General features: G+C 45.3%; 1 long non-coding RNA gene across 1 annotated transcript; it reads right to left on the reverse strand.

The window, feature by feature from the left end:
- Positions 1-3942: 3942 nt before the first annotated feature.
- Positions 3943-7481, reverse strand: LOC129839700 (uncharacterized). The gene is made up of 4 exons (XR_008757065.1): positions 7391-7481; positions 4785-4938; positions 4433-4519; positions 3943-4116 (listed from the first exon to the last, which is right to left on the reverse strand). It is a non-coding gene; the product is annotated as an uncharacterized LOC129839700 (long non-coding RNA).
- Positions 7482-23209: the final 15728 nt, after the last annotated feature.

Here is a 23209-nt window from a genome sequence, read left to right on the forward strand (position 1 = left end):
GGGACCAGCCAGAGCCGTCCAGCCGGGACCAGCCAGAGCCGTCCAGCCGGGACCAGCCAGAGCCGTCCAGCCGGGACCAGCCAGAGCCGTCCAGCCGGGACCAGCCAGAGCCGTCCAGCCGGGACCAGCCAGAGCCGTCCAGCCGGGACCTGCCAGAGCCGTCCAGCCGGGACCTGCCAGAGCCGTCCAGCCGGGACCTGCCAGAGCCGTCCAGCCGGGACCTGCCAGAGCCGTCCAGCCGGGACCTGCCAGAGCCGTCCAGCCGGGACCTGCCAGAGCCGTCCAGCCGGGACCTGCCAGAGCCGTCCAGCCGGGACCTGCCAGAGCCGTCCAGCCGGGACCTGCCAGAGCCGTCCAGCCGGGACCTGCCAGAGCCGTCCAGCCGGGACCTGCCAGAGCCGTCCAGCCGGGACCTGCCAGAGCCGTCCAGCCGGGATCTGCCAGAGTATCTCAGCCGGGATCTGCCAGAGTATCTCAGCCGGGACCTGTCCCTTGTCCCGGTGCTGCCCCTTGTCCCGGTGCTGCCCCTTGTCCCGGTGCTGCCCCTTGTCCCGGTGCTGCCCCTTGTCCCGGTGCTGCCCCTTGTCCCGGTGCTGCCCCTTGTCCCGGTGCTGCCCCTTGTCCCGGTGCTGCCCCTTGTCCCGGTGCTGCCCCTTGTCCCGGTGCTGCCCCTTGTCCCGGTGCTGCCCCTTGTCCCGGTGCTGCCCCTTGTCCCGGTGCTGCCCCTTGTCCCGGTGCTGCCAGTTCATTTAGGGGGTTTTAGTTGGAGGGTGGTCATTGGGAGGGGTAGAAAGAAGCGGGGAGTGACTATGGTGGTGTGGGGACAGCGTCCGGAGCCTGAGCCACCACCGTGGTCAACTGCCCACCCAGACCCTCCCCTGGACTTTGTGCTGGTGCGCCCGGCGTTCGCACCTTGAGGGGGGGGGTTCTGTAACGTTCCTGACCTGTTTTATGTTGTTTTTGTATGTGTTTATGGTCAGGGTGTGTGTTTTGGGTGGGCAGTCTATGTTTTCTGTTTCTATGTTGGTTTTGGGTTGCCTGGTATGGCTCTTAGAGGCAGGTGTTTTGCGTTTTCCTCTAATTAAGAGTCATATTTAGGTAGGGTGTTCTCACTGTTTGTTTGTGGGTGATTGTCTTCCGTATCTGTGTTATGTTTTGCACCATACGGGACTGTTCGGTTGTTCGTTCGTTTATTTTGATGTAGTCTGTTTCCTGTCCGTAAGTTTTACGTTTAGTTATGTAAGTTTATGTTCAGGTTTCGTCTACGTCGTTTTCTTGTTTTTGTATTTTTGACAGTGTTTGTTTTCGTGTGCCGTCGTGTTAAATAAAAAGATGGCTTATTTCCCTAATGCTGCATTTTGGTCTGATGATCCTTCTCTCCTCTCCTCATCCGAGGAAGAGGAGAACGACAGCCCTTACAATCACTAAGATCCCTGACTGAAACCAGTCTGAAACCGTCACTGTAATGGAGACCTCACTGATTACTTAATTCATTAAATGGCTGGAATTCTCTATCTCACACACAAACGTTCCAAAGTTGTAATGATGTGCAAATAGTTCAAGTACAAAAGGGAAAATAATCTCTCTCTCTCACATAAACCAGTAACCCGAAAGAATGCTGGTTTGAATCCACGAGCCGACGAGGTGAAAAATCTGTCAATGTGCCCTTAGCAAGGCACTTAACCCTAATTGCTCCTGTAAGTCGCTCTGGATAAGAGTATCTGTTAAATGACTTTTTTAAATTTTATAAAAAATAATTTACAAATTAAATGGTTGTAATTGTCTATTATTGGTTTTAAGACCAGTCGATTAGAATCAAATATACTGTCCATAAATAAATCAAATAAACTGTCCATAAATAAATCAAATATACTGTCCATAAATAAATCAAATATACTGTCCATAAATAAATCAAATATACTGTCCATAAATAAATCAAATAAACTGTCCATAAATAAATCAAATATACTGTCCATAAATAAATCAAATATACTGTAAATAAATAAATCAAATATACTGTCCATAAATAAATCAAATAACCTGTCCATAAAAAAAATATACTGTCCATAAATAAATCAAATAAACTGTCCATAAATAAATCAAATAAACTGTCCATAAATAAATCAAATATACTGTCCATAAATAAATCAAATATACTGTCCATAAATAAATCAAATATACTGTCCATAAATAAATCAAATAAACTGTCCATAAATAAATCAAATATACTGTCCATAAATAAATCAAATATACTGTCCATAAATAAATCAAATAACCAGTCCATAAATAAATCAAATAACCAGTCCATGCTGGTGGGTATTAGCTTGGTTGTAGAGGAGACGTTGTTTACGTCTTGTGTTCCTGACCGTGGCATTGCAACAACTTCTACACCCTTTCACATCTCAGCAGAAATAAAACATAACAAGCCCATAGGACGGACGGACGGACGGACGGACGGACACACACACACACACACACACACACACACACACACACACACACACACACACACACACACACACACACACACACACAGTATGGAATGAGTCAGGTGACTCCACAGCTGGAAACACTTTTCTCCCTTAAAGGTTCCATTTCATTGCCAAGGTCACCTCTCCACTTTGACCCTGACCTGTACATAGCTGGTGAGGTAGACTGAAGCCTCCTCTTCCTCCTCTCCACTTTGACCCTGACCTGTACATAGCTGGTGAGGTAGACTGAAGCCTCCTCTTCCTCCTCTCCACTTTGACCCTGACCTGTACATAGCTGGTGAGGTAGACTGAAGCCTCCTCTTCCTCCTCTCCACTTTGACCCTGACCTGTACATAGCTGGTGAGGTAGACTGAAGCCTCCTCTTCCTCCTCTCCACTTTGACCCTGACCTGTACATAGCTGGTGAGGTAGACTGAAGCCTCCTCTTCCTCCTCTCCACCCCCCCCCCCGTAATGAACAACCTTTTGTTTTTTCTCCTCCTATAAAATAAATACTTTTCTGCCCTTATTCCGACACTTGAAAACCCCAAGGGTCTTTTCCCTTCATTCCTCCCCCTTCTTCCTTTGTCTTTTATTTGGCCCCCAAATCCCAATTTGAGACGGGCAGAGAGGCGGCTAACCACGGAGGGAAAAAAGGACCCCAAATGGCCAGTCTGGAATAGTTGAGACCAAATCGTAGCTTTAAAGATCCTTTACAATTATGGAGGACTTAAATCACCAGTGGAGTTTATTTTCTATGAACCAATGACTGACACACACACACACACACACACACACACACACACACACACACACACACACACACACACACACACGTCTGGATGGAATAGCCAAACAGATGGTATAAGGCCTACTGGACCAATGAGAAATGATTATGAGAATGCGTCTGGTTGTTATATCAACCCACGGTGAAATCCTCTGGGAATGTGTGTGTTCATTTCAGAAATCTCTTTCTGGCTTTGGGCTACAATTCTAATTTCCTACCAGAGTGGTCTGGCTTTTGGATTTTTCTCAAATAATATGTTTAAATGTTTTTCCTCTCTCTGGCTTCGGGGGGTCACACACAGACACAGACACACAGACACAGACACACACAAACACACACACACACACACAGATGTTGACGAAGAAAAGAGTTACAGGGCAGAAAGGCTGGAACAAGGCCTGTTGACGTTCTGAATATCATTTCTAACAGGTGTTCTGATTCAGAGAAGTAAATGTCATTGTAACATGTTGGTGTAAAAGGTCAGTGAGGACATGAAAAGCCCTAGGAGGTGTAATTGTGTTTGTATGTTTACATGGCTGTGGTCGTGTTAGTGCAAGGCTGTGCTCCTGCATGTGTGCCTGCATGTGAGCTTCCTGTGTGTGTGTGTGTGTGTGTGTGTGTGTGTGTGTGTGTGTGTGTGTGTGTGTGTGTGTGTGTGTGTGTGTGTGTGTGTGTGTGTGTGTGTGTGTGTGTGTGTGTGTGTGTGTTGAACAGTACGTACCCACGTTGGCGATGTAGAGCTTGTTGTTGTGTATCAGAGCCACAACAGCGGTAGCTCCACCAGACACTTCCTGTTCCAGGTCCTTCAGCCGCTCAGAAAGCTTCTGACTCTGGGGGGAGAGCTGGTGGAACGATACTCCCTGGTGGAGGGGGGAGGGAGATGTAGGGGAAGCAGGGAGGGAGGGAGAGGGGGGTCAAAAAAAAAGATGAAGATGGTAATAGGAGAGAGGAGATTAAGAGATTTAAGAATGTTAGTTAAGGTCGATTAAATGGCTAATGAGACTATATTGATTCCCAATGAGTACATTCTAATGTGAATTAAAACTGTGGTTGCCATGGAAATCAACGGTGCAAAAAGTTCCGAAATCTAAGTAGTAGAAGGAAACTTAACACGCTATAATAATAGTCTCAAGTCTGCACTGTGTGTGTGAGTGAGTGACAGAGTGCCATGCTTACCTCAGGTAGTTGAGATATAATAGTAGCCTTCTCTGCAAGAGCGTCACCGATTGTCTCAAAGTAACTCTTCTCTACAACGTCGAAGGCCTTAGGATAAAACAACAGAACCAATGGTATAAACATTCAAATAGCATTTCTTATGATGTGATGCTTCTGCGAATGAATACTACCTAGAACAGACAGGCAGGCAGACACGCTGATTCAATGACATAACAGTCGACATCTCTCTTTCTCACACACACACACACACACACACACACACACACACACACACACACACACACACACACACACACACACACACACACACACACACACACACACACACACACACACACACACACACACCTACCTGTGAGAGAATTCTGCGGACATCAGCGTCAGTGTGTGTAGACTTGAGCTGTCCCAGAAGCAGTTCTGCTGTCAGACACTGAGAGACGAAGCTGGACACTCTGCTCCCATCAAACCCATTAAACACTCCATACAGGAAACAGCCTTCCTCACCTCTGATTGGACAGAAAGAAACAACTCTTTGTCTGAGTGGGCAAAACAAGAACAACTCTTATGTTTGATTGGTCTGTTGCGAGACACTGGTCAAGTTTGTTTTGCATGGCCCGGATCCCCCTTGTAGGCAGAGTTTGATTATTTTAGACCATTCCATTGGTACTAAGGAGAAATCTCCACCCACGGGGGCACCGCGCCATGCAACAACTAACTCACCCATTGAGACACAAAGCTGGACACTGCTCCCATCGAACCCTGTACAGGAAACAGTCATCCTCACCTCTGATTGGACAGAAAACAACTCTTTGTCTGAATGGTCAACATTCCTAGAACTCTCACTGGCTGTGTAATCTGCACAGATCACCAGCCTTGGAAAGTGTGAGCATGGAAGCTACATACGGGTGTGGGTAATACAGCAGGGCTTTCTCTTTTTCGGCCCACGACCCCACCATGTAAAACGTGATGTAATCAACAACGGCCAATGTTTACTTTTTTAATTGGGGCTACGACAGTCTATTACAAATCACTCTGACAGTACTTTTGACAGTATATCAATATGAAGGAAGAATGGTTTGAAGTAGGGCTGGGACGATATCAATATTGTGATATTGTTTCCATGGCAAAAATTTAAAAAAAAAACAGTATTAACTCTCTGGTCCTTTAAAAAACGTCTGTATGTAAAATATTGTGTGCAAGAGACTGGAAAAGAAATACATGTGACTCTGGATGACAAAATAATGTTTGTTTCCAACATAAGGGCTGTTTTCCTAAAGAAGTTATTTCGGCTTCATGTTTTATTTACTTGCCATGATACTAAAGCCCGGACCTAGTTTGAGGTGACTGAAATGCATCAGAAAGGTATTGGGAAGTTCAGAAGCTCATCAGGCAATAATTTTGTATGATCTTTTGTGTAGAAAGATAGGGCCTAGTTCCACCCAGCAGACACCTCCCCTAGTCTGATGTAGTGTGTGGTCTTGTCCAATCTGTTCTACTGAGGCTTGTGGGCATTGTAGAGGGAAACAGCAGATACCTCCCCTAGTCTGATGTAGTGTGTGGTCTTGTCCAATCTGTTCTACTGAGGCTTGTGGGCATTGTAGAGGGAAACAGCAGATACCTCCCCTAGTCTGATGTAGTGTGTGGTCTTGTCCAATCTGTTCTACTGAGGCTTGTGGGCATTGTAGAGGGAAACAGCAGATACCTCCCCTAGTCTGATGTAGTGTGTGGTCTTGTCCAATCTGTTCTACTGAGGCTTGTGGGCATTGTAGAGGGAAACAGCAGACACCTCCCCTAGTCTGATGCAGTGTGTGGTCTTGTCCAATCTGTTCTACTGAGGCTTGTGGGCATTGTAGAGGGAAACAGCAGACACATACGTGTTTCTGAGAGGCTCATCTTTCAGTAATGGGGCCATAAATCGTTCAAAAGATAGAGCCACAATTATAGGAAAAACATTACAACTACCTCTTTACCTACTGTATTTATTTATTTTGCTCCTTTGCACCCCATTATTTCTATCTCTACTTTGCACCTTCTTCCACTGCAAACCAACCATTCCAGTGTTATTTTTTACCTGCTATATTGTATTTACTTCACCACCATGGCCTTTTTATATTTTATTTATTTATATATATATATTTTGTTTGCCTTCACCTCCCTTATCTCACCTCACTTGCTCATATTGTATATAGACTTATTTTTCACTGTATTATTGACTGTATGTTTGTTTTACTCCATGTGTAACTATGTGTTGTTGTATGTGTCGAACTGCTTTGCTTTATCTTGGCCAGGTCGCAATTGTAAATCAGAACGTGTTCTCAATTTGCCTACCTGGTTAAATAAAGGTGAAATAAATAAAAACTGCTCTGTTCATTACAGTTCCATTCAAGAGCTTTATTGGTATGGGAAACATCTGTTTACATTGCCAAAGCAAGTGAAGTAGATAATAAACACAAAATTCACTAAACATTACTTGCAAAAAAATAAATAAACATGAATATAGTTTGTATTTACAATGGTGTTTGTTCTTCACTGGTTGCCCTTTTCTTGTGGCAAAAGGTCACAGCTGCTGTGATTGCACACTGTGGTAGTTCACCCCATAGATATGGGCATTAATCAAAATTTGATGTTTTTTTAATTCTTTGAGGGTTTCTGTAATCTGACAACCGCATCTAGTGGCTAACAGAGTTTCTAGGAACCAAGCAATGGAGGGGGTTATCTAACAACCACATTTTCAAAATAAGTCACGACCCCTTGTTTGGGCAATGCTGGTATACAGGGACATATTCATGGCTTCAGTAGCATTTTCAGACTGCCAAGCCAAACTATGCTGGCTTGAATATGTTTTTTTGTTATATGGTCCTTCCAGCATGGTTTCCGTAGCTATGGTGGATATGTAACCAGGCCAGGACAGCTGGGTTTGGCCTTAAAGTGTGAATCAGGCTCAGGTGTCTTAGTTACCTGAACCTGAAGTGTCCGTCCTCGTTGGGATGGCTCTGGGTGTCCTTTCCGTCGGGTCCGTAGGTACAGTTGGGGGCCGTGCCCACCCCGCACATCTGACACAGGGGCAGGTCATCTGTCCAGCTCTGATGCTACCAGGGTGGAGATTGAAGAATGACATTAGCTATTGTGTTAGTCATAGCGATCGTACTTACGTAGCCTAGTTCTATGGTTTTAGTGTTCAGAATTTTCTGACAACCATTGAAATTGTCCTGCTACTTGGCCTACTTAATTGTCTCATCAGACTCCTGCTTCAGTTTAGGCTTTGACGACCACAGAAACTACAATATTCACATAGAAACTTAGTTTTCTGCTAATATTACACTGTGAGCCTAAGTGCGTTCAGAAAATATCCCTTTCTTCACTACCATTGGCTAGCTACTGTAGATAGAACCAATTATTCGGATAAAACTCAACTGACCCGTGGCTAAGAAAATCGCCACTTAAATAGTAACTAGCTAAATACATATAAATTGCCAAGTGAAGAACTCAAACTTAGTTAGCTAGCTGACTAAGCTAGCAATGTTCTTAGCCACGCTAGGCTAGCGGCGGATGTTGCTGTTTGCGGCACACCCGCACAGGGCCCGTGAAGTAGTTGTTTCAATTGTCCTTTGGAGAGTTAGATTACTTTATTCAAACAACAAAATGTGACTGGAGTTTTTTTTAAACAATAGGCACGTCTACAAAAGGGAGAAATCGTTTTTTTCTTACGCTTTGCATCATTTGCCGACGCTGAGACGCCATCTTTGATGGAACTCTGTGGACAACTTTGATGCATTCATGAGCGTCAACCTTGCGCCGCGATTGCGCATTGGCACACGTTGATCTTCACGTCTCGTTGATTTTCACATCAAATGTGCTTGAAAAGCAGTACACTGAACTTGTACAAATAAATCAAGTTTCGCCTTCATACCTGAGCTTCTTCTCATTACTCTTTCTTCTCATGACTCTTGAGTAACCTAAACGGAGAGCGACCATTCAAGATACTTTATTAACTAAAGACTGTTTGCTACAGTAAAACAAGTTGCTTCTAATTTCCTTTATTATAGCGCCATCATGTTGACATGTGTTGTATGACATTTCGAGAGTCGAGAATGAGGATGGAACATTTATTAGTTAGAGTCAATGTGCTTGCTGAAAGCAAGAACAACTTTAGAAATCCGACATATTATTATTCTCTTTCCGCTGGCACATGTAGCGACAAAACTGTAAAAGCTACCAATACCAAAACAACTTTGAAATGTCCAGGCTCACTGTCCTCAGTGTTTGGTGCAAATGTCCGCTGTTTAATAGTGATACATTTTCAATACTATAAGTACAAAACTCACAGCTGTATGCAAAATCAAAGTTCATTATGAAATATTTGCTTTAATCACAATACATACTATTCAGCAGACAATCATGCGTGCATCCCAGGACTCAAACCCACTACCCTGGTGCTACAAGTGCCATGCTCTACCAACTGAGCTACAAAGGATAAGGATAGTCTCACTGTTTAATCACTACATACTAACATTTAATACAACCTCCACTATTATTGGCACCCTTGATAAAGATTAGCAAAAAATACATAAAAATACAAATACCCAGATATATTTGAAGTGCAAAAACATTTGAAAATGATATTATTCTATACTACTACAATATACTAGAACATATACACTGCTCAAAAAAATAAAGGGAACACTTAAACAACACAATGTAACTCCAAGTCAATCACACTTCTGTGAAATCAAACTGTCCACTTAGGAAGCAACACTGATTGACAATACATTTCACATGCTGTTGTGCAAATGGAATAGACAAAAGGTGGAAATTATAGGCAATTAGCAAGACACCCCCAAAAAAGGAGTGATTCTGCAGTTGGTGACCACATACCACTTCTCAGTTCCTATGCTTCCTGGCTGATGTTTTGGTCACTTTTGAATGCTGGCGGTGCTCTCACTCTAGTGGTAGCATGAGACGGAGTCTACAACCCACACAAGTGGCTCAGGTAGTGCAGTTCATCCAGGATGGCACATCAATGCGAGCTGTGGCAAAAAGGTTTGCTGTGTCTGTCAGCGTAGTGTCCAGAGCATGGAGGCGCTACCAGGAGACAGGCCAGTACATCAGGAGACGTGGAGGAGGCCGTAGGAGGGCAACAACCCAGCAGCAGGACCGCTACCTCCGCCTATGTGCAAGGAGGTGCACTGCCAGAGCCCTGCAAAATGACCTCCAGCAGGCCACAAAAGTGCATGTGTCAGTATATGGTCTCACAAGGGGTCTGAGGATCTCATCTCGGTACCTAATGGCAGTCAGGCTACCTCTGGCGAGCACATGGAGGGCTGTGCGGCCCCACAAAGAAATGCCACCCCACACCATGACTGACCCACCGCCAAACCGGTCATGCTGGAGGATGTTGCAGGCAGCAGAACGTTCTCCACGGCGTCTCCAGACTCTGTCACGTCTGTCACATGTGCTCATTTGCTCAGTGTGAACCTGCTTTCATCTGTGAAGAGCACAGGGTGCCAGTGGCGAATTTGCCAATCTTGGTGTTCTCTGGCAAATGCCAAACGTCCTGCACGGTGCTGGGCTGTAAGCACAACCCCCACCTATGGACGTCGGGCCCTCATACCACCCTCATGGAGTCTGTTTCTGACCGTTTGAGCAGACACATGCACATTTGTGGCCTGCTGGAGGTCATTTTGCAGGGCTCTGGCAGTGCACCTCCTGCCACAAAGGTGGAGGTAGCGGTCCTGCTGCTGGGTTGTTGCCCTCCTACGGCCTCCTCCACGTCTCCTGATGTACTGGCCTGTCTCCTGGTAGCGCCTCCATGCTCTGGACACTACGCTGACAGACACAGCAAACCTTTTTGCCACAGCCCGCATTGATGTGCCATCCTGGATGAGCTGCACTACCTGAGCCACTTGTGTGGGTTGTAGACTCCGTCTCATGCTACCACTAGAGTGAGAGCACCGCCAGCATTCAAAAGTGACCAAAACATCAGCCAGGAAGCATAGGAACTGAGAAGTTGTCTGTGGTCACCACCTGCAGAATCACTCCTTTTTTGGGGGTGTCTTGCTAATTGTCTATAATTTCCACCTTTTGTCTATTCCATTTGCACAACAGCATTTGAAATGTATTGTCAATCAGTGTTGCTTCCTAATTGGACAGTTTGATTTCACAGAAGTGTGATTGACTTGGAGTTACATTGTGTTGTTTAAGTGTTCCCTTTATTTTTTTGAGCAGTGTATATTTGTCCCAACAGGCCAATCAGCAAGCAGTTCTCTTGCCTTCAGGGAGCCATGGAAGTGAATAGAAAGGTGAACGTTCACACAGTTGCAATGTTTTGTATAAACCGATGTATATATCGATATCGTATCGAACAAATGCAACTGATATCAATTTAGATTGTCCATATCGGTGCCCATCACTCAAAAAAAGACAGTCAGAGCGTCACTTTAGCCCCTCATTTTGGTTTATGGTGTGTGCTTGCTGTTTGCCTTGCTCAATCATTTGTATTTATCTTCCAAGGATTGCTACAGTACACTTTTATCTCTGTACCTAGATATTGCCATTCACAACTATTGTTAATTGTCATGTAGGCAAGCTTTATTAATCTCTGTACCTAGACAATGACATTCACAACTCTTGTTAATTGTCATGTAGGCTAACTTTATTAATCTCTGTACCTAGACAATGACATTCACAACTCTTGTTAATTGTCATGTAGGCTAGCTTTATTAATCTCTGTACCTAGACAATGACATTCACAACTCTTGTTAATTGTCATGTAGGCTAGCTTTATTAATCTCTGTACCTAGACAATGACATTCACAACTATTGTTTAGATTTATTAAATTAAACTATAGGATACTGTACATATGATCATTTTTGTTCAATTCAACTCTATTCAATTGTACAGTGCTATTCAATTCTACAGTTCTATTCAATTGTACAGTGCTATTCAATTCTACAGTTCTATTCAATTCTACAGTGCCATTCAATATACAGTTCTATTCAATTATACAGGTCTATTCAATTCTACAATGCTATTCAATTCTGCAGTTCTTTTCAATTCTACAGTTCTATATAACTCTATAGACTCAGTCGGTATTGAATAGAACGTTACGGCCCCGCCCGCCTTGGCGGAAAACAACCCTTGGTCCTCTTGGTTATCCCATTGGCTCACAGCAAAAACGTCACGTTTTTCAAACGCAATTTTCTTTCAAATGCCTTGACTGACATCTCTTTGAAACGCCTATGTAAAGCAACGTGGATGCAGTGATCAGTGTTGCAGTAAAATCTTCTAAAGCAAATTTGGTGATACATGAAGCAACTCAAACAACTGAAATTGCATCAATGATATACATCTCCCGTTTGGCATGTCTCTTGTGATGCGGTTCACAGCAGCACTGACGGATGCGTGGACTTGAAAATGGCGTCAGAGTTTTGAATGACTCTTAACCCCTTTTTGTTTCATGCTGGTTGAAGACCTAGCTAGCCATTAACTGGCTAACACCAGACAAAAATGAAAGAGGAACCATACACTGAGTATACAAAACATTAGGAACACCTGCTCTTTCCATGACATAGACTGACCAGGTGAATCCAGGTGAAAGCTATGAGCCCTTACTGATGTCACCTGTTAAATCCATTTCAATCAGTGTAAATGAAGGGAAAGAGACAGGTTTTAAGCCTTGAGACCTTTGAGACATGGATTGTATATGGATTCCATGCAGAGTGTGAATGGGCAAGACAAAATATTTAAGTCCCTTGATAAAAAAAAAAAAATGGAATCAAATAAAATTTTATTGGTCACATATACACAATCGGTCTGAAAAAATTGAGCAGTTGTTGGCTGCTTTTCCTTCACTCTGCGGTCCAACTCATCCCAAACCATGGTTGAGGTTGGGGGATTGTGGAGGCCAGGTCATCTGATGCAGCACTCAATCACTCTCCTTCTTGGTAAAATAGTCCTTACACAGCCTGGAGGTGTGTTGGGTCATTGTCCTGTTGAAAAACAAATGATAGTCCCAATAAGAGCAAACCAGATGGGATGGCGTATCGCTGCAGAATGCTGTGGTAGCCATGCTGGTTAAGTATGCCTTGAATTCTAAATAAATCACATACAGTGTCACCAGCAAAGCACCCCCACACCATAACACCTCCTCCTCCATGCTTCACAGTGGGAAATACACATGTGGAGATCATCCGTTCACCCACACCGCGTCTCACAAAGACACGGCGGTTGGAACCAAAAATCTCCAATATGGACTCCAGACAAAAGGACAAATTTCCAACGGTCTAATGTCCATTGCTCGTGTTTCTTGGCCCAAGCAAGTCTCTTCTTCTTATTGGTGTCCTTTAGTAGTGGTTTCTTTGCAGAAATTCGACCATGAAGGCCTGATTCACACAGTCTCCTCTGAACAGTTGATGTTGAGATGTGTCTTTTACTTGAACTCTGTGAAGCATTTATTTGGGCTGCAATTTCTGAGGCTGGTTACTCTAATGAATTTATCCTCTGCAGCAGAGGTAACTCTGGGTCTTACATTCCTGTGGCGGTCCTCATGAGAGCCAGTTTCATCATAGCACTTGATGGTTTTTGCGACTGCACTTCAAGAAACTTTCAAAGTTCTTGAAATTTTCTGGATTGACTGACCTTCATGTCTTAAAGTAATGATGGACTGTCATTTCTCTTTGCTTATTTGAGCTGTTCTTGCCATAATATGTACTTGGTCTTTTACCAAATAGGGCTATCTTCTGTATACCCCCACTACCTTGTCACAACACAACTGACTGGCTCAAACGCATTAAGAAGGAACGAAATTCCACAAATTAACTTTTAAGAAGGCACACCTGTTAATTGAAATGCATTCCAGGTGACTACCTCATGAAGCTGGTTGAGAGAATGCCAAGAGTATCCTAAGCTGTCATCAAGGCAAAGGGTGGCTATTTGAAGAATCTCAAATATAACATATATTTTTATTTGTTAAACATTTTTTTGGTAACTACATGATTCCATATATGTTATTTTATAGTTTTTGATGTCTTCATTATTATTCTACAATGTAGAAAATAGTAAAAATAAAGAAAAACCCTTGAATGAGTAGGTGTAATAAAACCTTTAGTGTGATTGTCTCCACCCCCCTCCAGGTGTCGCCCATCTTCCCCATTATCCCCTGTATATTTATACCTGTTTTCTCTGTTTGTCTGTTACCAGTTCGTCTTGTTTGTCAAGTCAACCAGCACCTTTTTTGTCTCAGCTCCTGCTTTTCCCAGTCTCATTTTTTCTCGCCCTGCTGGTTTTGAACCTTGCCTGTACTGACTCTGAGCCTGCCTGCCTGACCACTCTACCTGAGCCTGCCTGCCATCCTGTACCTTTGCCCCACCTCTGGACTATTGACCTCTGCCTACCCTGAGCCTGCCTGCCTGACCACTCCACCTGAGCCTGCCTGCCATCCTGTACCTTTGCCCCACCTCTGGACTATTGACCTCTGCCTACCCTGAGCCTGCCTGCCTGACCACTCTACCTGAGCCTGCCTGCCATCCTGTACCTTTGCCCCACCTCTGGATTATTGACCTCTGCCTACCCTGAGCCTGCCTGCCTGACCACTCCACCTGAGCCTGCCTGCCATCCTGTACCTTTGCCCCACCTCTGGACTATTGACCTCTGCCTACCCTGAGCCTGCCTGCCGTCCGGTACCTTTGCCCCTCTTCTGGTTTACTGACCCATGCCTGCCTTGACCTGTCTATTGCCTGCCCCTGTTGGATTATTAAACCATTGCTCATTTGACATTGTCTGCATCTGGGTCTTACCTTCATACCTGATAGGTAGTGTACATATTTAGGAGATTTTGTGGATGTAGCGAAATGCTTGTGTTCCTAGCACCAACAGTGCAGTAATATCTAACAATTCACAATAATACACACACATTTAAAAGTAAAATAATGGAATTAAGAAATATATAAATATTAGAATGACCAATGTCGGAGTGGCATTGACTAAAATACAGTAGAGTAGAGTACGATATATATGACCCGATCTAGGAAACTAGGCGTATGTAGCAAGTCACGACTTCACAGGAGAGCCTTTTGAACGTAAAATATTTATTTTAATCAAAATGTGTTTTTGCCAGTAATGCCTTCTCGAACATGTGAACTTTCATGTGCCTTAATATCAAACTTGCATATCATCTGTAAATACGAATAAAATTGTTAAATTACGAGCTGAGTTGGTTTAGCCACAGAGAAAGGCAGCAACCTTCCCTCTAGCTGTGATTGGCTAAGATAATGAGTGGGCTGGACATGCCGAGAGATGAGTTTGGATTGGTCTGCGGTGTTGCATCTTGTGTCTATAAAATGAGCTGCTTGTATTGCGTAGATAATCCTTTCTACTACAGTTTTTTCCAAACATATAACGTTAGCCATGGACAACTGAAAATATGTTGCTACTGCTCTCAATAACATTGTTGCCCTGAATTTATCAGGCGCTATCCACAAAGGTCAGTGGGAAAAGTTGTGATGGACTACTTTCTGGATGATGATCGTGCCATGCAATGCTGACTCTCTCTCACTCTGAAAAGAACACGTTTTGAAATCAGTGGAACACAATGAGCCAAACAAACTAAACGGAAACAACACAGGATGTCTGATTAAAGGGGTTGCAGTCTGCCGTGAAGCTTTCATCCATGTATTCAGATAAGAATCTAGCAACACAATCAGATATTACAGTTGAAGTCGGGAAGTTTTCAGACACCTTAGCCAAGTACATTTAAACTCAGTTTTCCACATTTCCTGGCATTTAATAAAAATTCCCTGTCTTAGGCCAGTTAGGATCACCACTTCATTTTAAGAATGTGAAATGTCAGAATAATAGTAGAGAGAATGATTTATTTCAGCTTTTATTTATTTCATCACATTCCCAGTGGGTCAGAAGTTTACATCCACTCAATTAGTATTTGGTAGCATTGCCTTTAAAATTGTTTAACCTGGGTCAAACATTTCGGGTAGCCTTCCACAAGCTTCCCACAATAAGTTGGGTGAATTTTGGCCCATTCCTCCTGACAGAGTTGGTGTAAGTCAGGTTTGTAGGCCTCCTTGCTCGCACACGCGTTTTCAGTTCTGCCCACAAATTTTCTATTGGATTGAGGACAGGGCTTTGTGATGGCCACTCCAATACCTTGACTTTGTTGTCCTTAAGCAATTTTGCCACAACTGTGCAAGTATGCCTGGGGTCATTGTCCATTTGGAAGACCCATTTGTGACCAAGCTTTAACTTCCTGACTGATGTTTTGAGATGTTGCTTCAATATATCCACATCATTTTTCTCCCTCATGATGCCATCTATTTTGAGAAGTGCACCAGTCCCTCCTGCAGCAAAGCACCCCAACACCATTATGCTGCCACCCCCGTGCTTCACGGTTGGGATGGTGTTCTTCGGCTTGCAAGCCTCCCCTTTTTCCTCCAAACATAACGGTGACCATTATGGCCAAACAGTTCTATTTTTGTTTCATCAGACCAGAGGACATTCCCCCAAAAAGTACAATCTTTGTCTCCATGTGCAGTTGCAAACTGTAGTCTGGCTTTTTTTATGGCGGTTTTGGAGCAGTGGCTTCTTCCTTGCTGAGCGGCCTTTCAGGTTATGACGAAATAGGACTTGTTTTACTGTGGATATAGATACTGTTGTACCTATTTCCTCCAGCATCTTCACAAGGTCCTTTGCTGTTGTTCTGGGATTGATTTGCACTTTTCGCACCAAAGTACGTTCATCTCTAGGAGACAGAACGCGTCTCCTTCCTGAGCGGTATGACAGCTGCGTGGTCCCATGGTGTTTATACTTGCGTACTATTGTTTGTACAGATGAACGTGGTACCTTCAGGCGTTTGAAATTGCTCCCAAGGATGAACCAGACATGTGGAGGTCTACAATTTTCTTTCTGAGTGTAACGGTGGTCCTCCTCCTCTTCGCCCGAAAAGGAGGAGTATTGATCGAACCAAGGCGCAGTGGAGTTTGAACACATATTTATTAAACGAAAACACGAACTTAACTAAACTAACAAAACAACAAAAGGTGTAGACAGACCTAGACGACGAACTTACATGAAACAAGAAGAACACACGAATAGGGAACAGACTACATAAACCGAACCAACCGTAAACAGTCCCGCGTGGTGTACAAACACAGACACGGAAGACAATCACCCACAGCGAACACTGTGACAACGCCTACCTAAATATGACTCTTAATTAGAGGAACGCCAAACACCTGCCTCTAATTAAGAGCCATACCAGGCAACCCAAAACCAACACAGAAACAGAAAACATAGAATGCCCACCCAACCTCACGTCCTGACCAACTAACACACATAACAAACTAACATAAATAGGTCAGGAACGTGACATAACCCCCCCCCATAAGGTGCGAACTCCGGGCGCACCAGCACAAAGTCTAGGGGAGGGTCTGGGTGGGCATCTGACCACGGTGGTGGCTCAGGCTCCGGGCGAGGTCCCCACCCCACCATAGTCAATCCCAACCTCCATCTACCCCTAAAAATGTCCACCCATATCCCACAAAATCCTCTTTGTAACATCCATGACAGGGACAGCACCGGGACAGAGGAATAAATCAAGACAGAGGGATAGATAAGAATAAAGAGGTAGATCAAGATAGAGAGGGAGATCATAATAGAGGGGCAACTCCGGACTGAAAGGCAGCTCCGGACAGAGAGACAGCTCTGGACTGAGGGGCAGTTCTGGGTATATAGCCGTTTCAGGCTGAAGGGCAGCTCATGGCTGACTGACGAATCTGGACGCTCATGGCAGGCTGACGGCTCTCGACGCTCATGGCTGGCTGACGGCTCTCGACGCTCATGGCTGGCTGACGGCTCTCGACGCTCATGGCTGGCTGACGGCTCTCGACGCTCATGGCTGGCTGACGGCTCTCGACGCTCATGGCTGGCTGACGGCTCTCGACGCTCATGGCTGGCTGACGGCTCTCGACGCTCATGGCTGGCTGACGGCTCTCGACGCTCATGGCTGGCTGACGGCTCTAGCAGATCCTGTCTGGCTGGCGGCTCTGGCAGATCCTGTCTGGTTGGCGGCTCTGGCAGATCCTGTCTGGTTGGCGGCTCTGGCAGATCCTGTCTGGTTGGCGGCTCTGGCAGATCCTGTCTGACGGACGGCTCTATCGGCTCCTGTCTGGCGGGCGGCTCTAGCGGCTCCTGTCTGGCTGACGGCTCTGTAGGCTCATGGCAGACGGGCGGCTTTGCAGGCTCATGACAGACGGGCGGCTTTGCAGGCTCATGGCAGACGGATGGCTCAGATGGCGCTGGGGAGACGGATGGCTCAGATGGCGCTGGGGAGACGGATGGCTCAGATGGCGCTGGGGAGACGGATGGCTCAGATGGCGCTGGGGAGACGGATGGCTCAGATGGCGCTGGTGAGACGGATGGCTCAGATGGCGCTGGGGAGACGGATGGCTCTGGCCGGATAAGGCGCACTGTAGACCTGGTGCGTGGTGCCGGAACTGGAGGCACCGGGCTAAGGACACGCACCTTCATACTAGTGCGGGGAGCAGGGACAGGGCACACTGTACTCTCAAAGCCCACTCTATACCTGGTGCGTGGTACCGGCACTGGTTACACCGGGCTGAGGACAAGCACATCAGGATTAGTAGGGGGAGAAAAAACAGTGTGTACAGGGCTCTGGAGACGCACAGGAGGCTTAGTGCGTGGTGCCGGAACTGGAGGCACCGAACTGGATACACGCACTACAGGGAGAGTGCGTGGAGGAGGAACTGGGCTCAGGAGACGCACTGGTAGCCTAGTGCGTAGTGTAGGCACTGTAGGTACTAGGCTGGGGCGGGGAGGTGGCGCCGGAAATACCGGACCGTGGAGGCGTACTGGCTCTCTTGAGCATTGAGCCTGCCCAACCTTACCTGGTTGAATGCTCCCGGTTGCCCGACCAGTGCGGGGAGGTGGAATAACCCGCACCGGGCTATGTAGGCGAACCGGGGAAACCATGCGTAAGGCAGGTGCCATGTATGCCGGCCCGAGGAGATGTACTGGAGACCAGACGCATTGAGCCGGCCTCATGACACCTGGCTCAATGCCCAATCTAGCCCTACCAGTGCGGGGAGGTGGAATAACCCGCACTGGGCTATGCACTCGTACAGGAGACACCGTGCGCTCTACTGCGTAACACGGCGCCTGCCCGTACTCCCGCTCTCCACGGTAAGCCTGGGAAGTGGGCGCAGGTCTCCTACCTGCCCTTGGCCCATTACCTCTTAGCCCCCCCCCCCCCAAGAAATTTTTGGGTGTTACTCACGGGCTTTTTGGGCTTCCGTGCAAGACGCGTTCCCTCATAACTCCGGTTCCTCTCTCCGGTAGCCTCTGCTCTCCTCAGTGCCTCCAGCTGTTCCCATGGGAGGCGATCCCTACCAGCCAGGATCTCCTCCCATGTGTAGCAACCTTTCCCGTCCAATATATCGTCCCAAGTCCATTCCTCCTTCTTTTCCTGTCCCTTACTCCGTTTACTCCGCTGCTTGGTTGTCGAGATTTGGTGGGTGATTCTGTAACGGTGGTCCTCCTCCTCTTCGCCCGAAAAGGAGGAGTATTGATCGAACCAAGGCGCAGTGGAGTTTGAACACATATTTATTAAACGAAAACACGAACTTAACTAAACTAACAAAACAACAAAAGGTGTAGACAGACCTAGACGACGAACTTACATGAAACAAGAAGAACGCACGAATAGGGAACAGACTACATAAACCGAACCAACCGTAAACAGTCCCGCGTGGTGTACAAACACAGACACGGAAGACAATCACCCACAACGAACACTGTGACAACGCCTACCTAAATATGACTCTTAATTAGAGGAACGCCAAACACCTGCCTCTAATTAAGAGCCATACCAGGCAACCCAAAACCAACACAGAAACAGAAAACATAGAATGCCCACCCAACCTCACGTCCTGACCAACTAACACACATAACAAACTAACATAAATAGGTCAGGAACGTGACACTGAGGTCTTGGCTGATTTCGTTTGATTTTCCAATGACGTCAAGCAAAGAGGCACTGAGTTTGAAGGTTGGCCTTGAAATACATCCACAGGTACACCTCCAATTGACTCAAATTATGTCAATTAGCCTATCAGAAGCTTCTAAAGCCATGACATAATTTTCTGGAATTTTCCAAGCTGTTTAAAGGCACAGTCAGCACAGTCGTATGTAAACATCCGACCCACTGGAATTGTGATACAGTGAATTATAAGTGAAATAATCTGTCTGTAAACGATTGTTGGAAAAATTACGAGTGTTATGCACAAAGTAGATGTCCTAACCGACTTGCCAAAACTATAGTTTGTTAACAAGAAATTTGTGGAGTGGTTGAAAAACGAGTTTAATGACTCCAACCTGAGTGTATGTAAACTTCTGACTTCAACTGTATATGTTTCTAATTTTGTCAGAAAGTTGTTTTCATTGCAAGCGAAAGCTTGCTGTTAGCTAGCCAGCTGGAGTTAGATTGCTGGCTTGCTAACAAACATTGAACCTAATGCTATTTGGTTAACTTTAGCTTGCCATGATAATCGGTTTGTATTGCTTCTAACGTTACTCTATGGATTGGGATTATAGTTAATTATTTTGCTAGCTAGCTAACGTTAACGTGACATGTCTAAACAAAAGAGCCCAAGTTAAAGCTTGCTGTTAGCTAGCTAACATTAGCTTAGGTTAGGTGGCTGGCTTGCTAGCTAACATTAACTTATGTCTATGAAGTGTGAGTAACGTTAGTGATGTTTTCTCAGAGTGCCATTTCGCATTCTTAGTTATAGCCTAATGTTAGCTAGCTAACTAACTAACATTGAACCTATTGGTTAACTTTAGCTAGCTATGACAATCAGTTTGTATTGCTAGTTAAAGCTTGCTGTTAGAATTTACATTCCCTGTATGAACGGTGTGTAGTGATGGTATCTCAGAATGCCATTTCACATTTATTGTATAATAATGCTAAAATATTTGTATCTGGAATGTGTCTTTCATTATCAATCAGTAGAACACACCTGACTCTAATACACCGGTCATACAGTCATCAAAAAGAGAGCTGGCCCAAGCAAGCAAAGGCAGCAGCGCAGTCATCAACTACATGCACCATTTCTTCACCCATTACGGAGTTGGGAAAACGCGTGTGGACCTGAATTGTGATAACTGCAATGGCCAAAACAAGAACAAGTTTGTGCTCTGGTATTGTGCCTGGTGGACCATGCACAAGCTCCACCACAATCTGGACCTTCAATTCCTGATCACAGGCCACACCAAGATTGCCCCTGACTGGTGGTAAACTCAGCAAAAAAAGAAACGTCCCTTTTTCAGGACCCGGTCTTTCAAAGATAATTCGTAAAAATCCAAATAACTTCACAGATCTTCATTGTAAAGGGTTTAAACACTGTTTCCCATGCTTGTTCAATGAACCATAAACATATAATGAACATGCACCTGTGGAATGGTCGTTAAGACACAAACAGCTTACAGACGGTAGGCAATTAAGGTCACAGTTATGAAAACTTAGGACACTAAAGAGGCCTTTCAACTGACTCTGAAAAACACCAAAAGAAAGATGCCCAGGGTCCCTGCTCATCTGCGAGAATGTACCTTAGGCATGCTGCAATGATGCATGAGGACTGCAGATGTGGCCAGGGCAATAAATTGCAATATCCGTACTGTGAGACGCCTAAGACAGCACTACAGGGAAACAGGACGGACAGCTGATCGTCCTCGCAATGGCAGACCACATGTAACAACACCTGCGCAGGATTGGTACATCTGAACATCACACCTGCGGGACAGGTACAGGATGGCAACAACAAGGCGGAGAGAGGCTGGACTGAGGGCTTGTAGGCCTGTTGTAAGGCAGGTCCTCACCAGACATCACCGGCAACAACGTTGCCTATGGGCACAACCAACCGTCGCTGGACTAGACAGGACTGGCAAAAAGTGTTCTTCACTGACGAGTCGCAGTTTTGTCTCACCAGGGGTGATGGTCGGATTCGCGTTTATCGTCGAAGGAATGAGCGTTACACCGAGGCCTGTACTCTGGAGCGGGATCTATTTGGAGGTGGAGGGTTCATCATGGTCTAGGGCGGTGTGTCACAGTATCATCGGACTGAGCTTGTTGTCAGTGCAGGCAATCTCTACGCTGTGCATTACAGGGAAGACATCCTCCTCCCTCTTGTGGTACCCTTCCTGCAGGCTCATCCTGACACGACCCTCCAGCATGACAATGCCACCAGCCATGCTGCTCGTTCTGTGCGTGATTTCCTACAAGACAGGTATGTCAGTGTTCTGCCATGGCCAGCGAAGAGCCCGGATCTCAATCCCATTGAGCACGTCTGGAAACTGTTGGATCGGAGGGTGAGGGCTAGGGCCATTCCCCCCAGAAATGTCTGCAGTACTTAATGCAGCTGGTGGCATGCTGCACCAGATAATGGCTGTTACTTTTGATTTTTACCTCCTCTTTGTTTAGGGACACATTATTCAATTTCTGTTAGTCACATGTCTGTGGAACTTGTTCAGTTAATGTCTCAGTTATTGAATCTTGTTATGTTCATACAAATATTTCCACATGTCAAGTTTGCTGAAAATAAACGCAGTTGACAGTGAGAGGTGAGAGTGAGAGTGCTGAGTTTACATATGAAATTAGTCAAGCAGTATGTAAACATTATTAAAGGGACTGGTGCTCCATTATTAAAGTGACCAGTGATTCCATACCGTACCAGGAAGTGATACATCCCGACAGGATGCTCTCAATTGTGCATCTGTAAAGTTTGTGAGGATCTTAGGGGCCACAGAAAATAACTTTAGCACTGGTTTGAGTGTCAAGAACTGCAACGCTGCTGGGTTTTTAATGCTCAACAGTTTCCGTGTGTATCAAGAATGGTCTACCACCCAAAGGACATCCAGCCAACTTGGACACAACTGTGGAAAGCATTGGAGTCAACATGAGCCAGGATCTCTGAGGAACGCTTTCGACACCTTGTGGAGTCCATGCTCTGATGAAGTGAGGCTCATCTGAGGGCAAAAAATGTTTTGTACACTCAGTGTATAAGTGTCTTTGCCATAGATGAATAGCGTAAATTTTACATTTTATTTGCTGACATCCTACAGCAGGGGTTGGAACCGGTTCAGGGAACAGAACCAATAAATGGAAAATATAAAAGTTTTCAAGGAACAGAAACGGAACCTGGAACGAAAGTGATCCATACTGTTTAAAAGCATGGGAACCAGTTAATAAGGTTATTTAAATTTGTCCCACAACAAATTGCAACAAAGCGCCTATGCATAGCCCTTACTTTGTCACTCAGAAACATATTTCAGTGTCTGAAAATCTTTACCTGTGTGTGTTTAGGATACCTGCCCCTCCCCCCTCCAAAGCATAGGCTACTGCACTGATGTTACAAGCTTGATTCAGAAGATAGGTGGGAAATCATTTTGGTTCCAACCCCTGCCCTACAGTCACATTTTGACACATGTAGAGCTATATAAACCACGCCCCTCTGCAAAAACGCCTTCTCCGATATTGGTTACAAGGCGGTACTTATTAGAAATAGGTAAGAGAATATAATTTTACCTTTGGTGTAAGAGTTAAGGTGATATCATGCCTCAGGACCATGCCTCAGGACTACCTGGCATGATGACTCCTTGCTGTCCCCAGTCCACCTGGCCGTGCTGCTGCTCCAGTTTCAACTGTTCTGCCTGCGGCTATGGAACCCTGACCTGTTCACCGGACGTGCTACCTG

Source organism: Salvelinus fontinalis, chromosome 40 (assembly GCF_029448725.1).
Source record: "Salvelinus fontinalis isolate EN_2023a chromosome 40, ASM2944872v1, whole genome shotgun sequence".
Lineage (NCBI taxonomy): Eukaryota > Metazoa > Chordata > Actinopteri > Salmoniformes > Salmonidae > Salvelinus > Salvelinus fontinalis.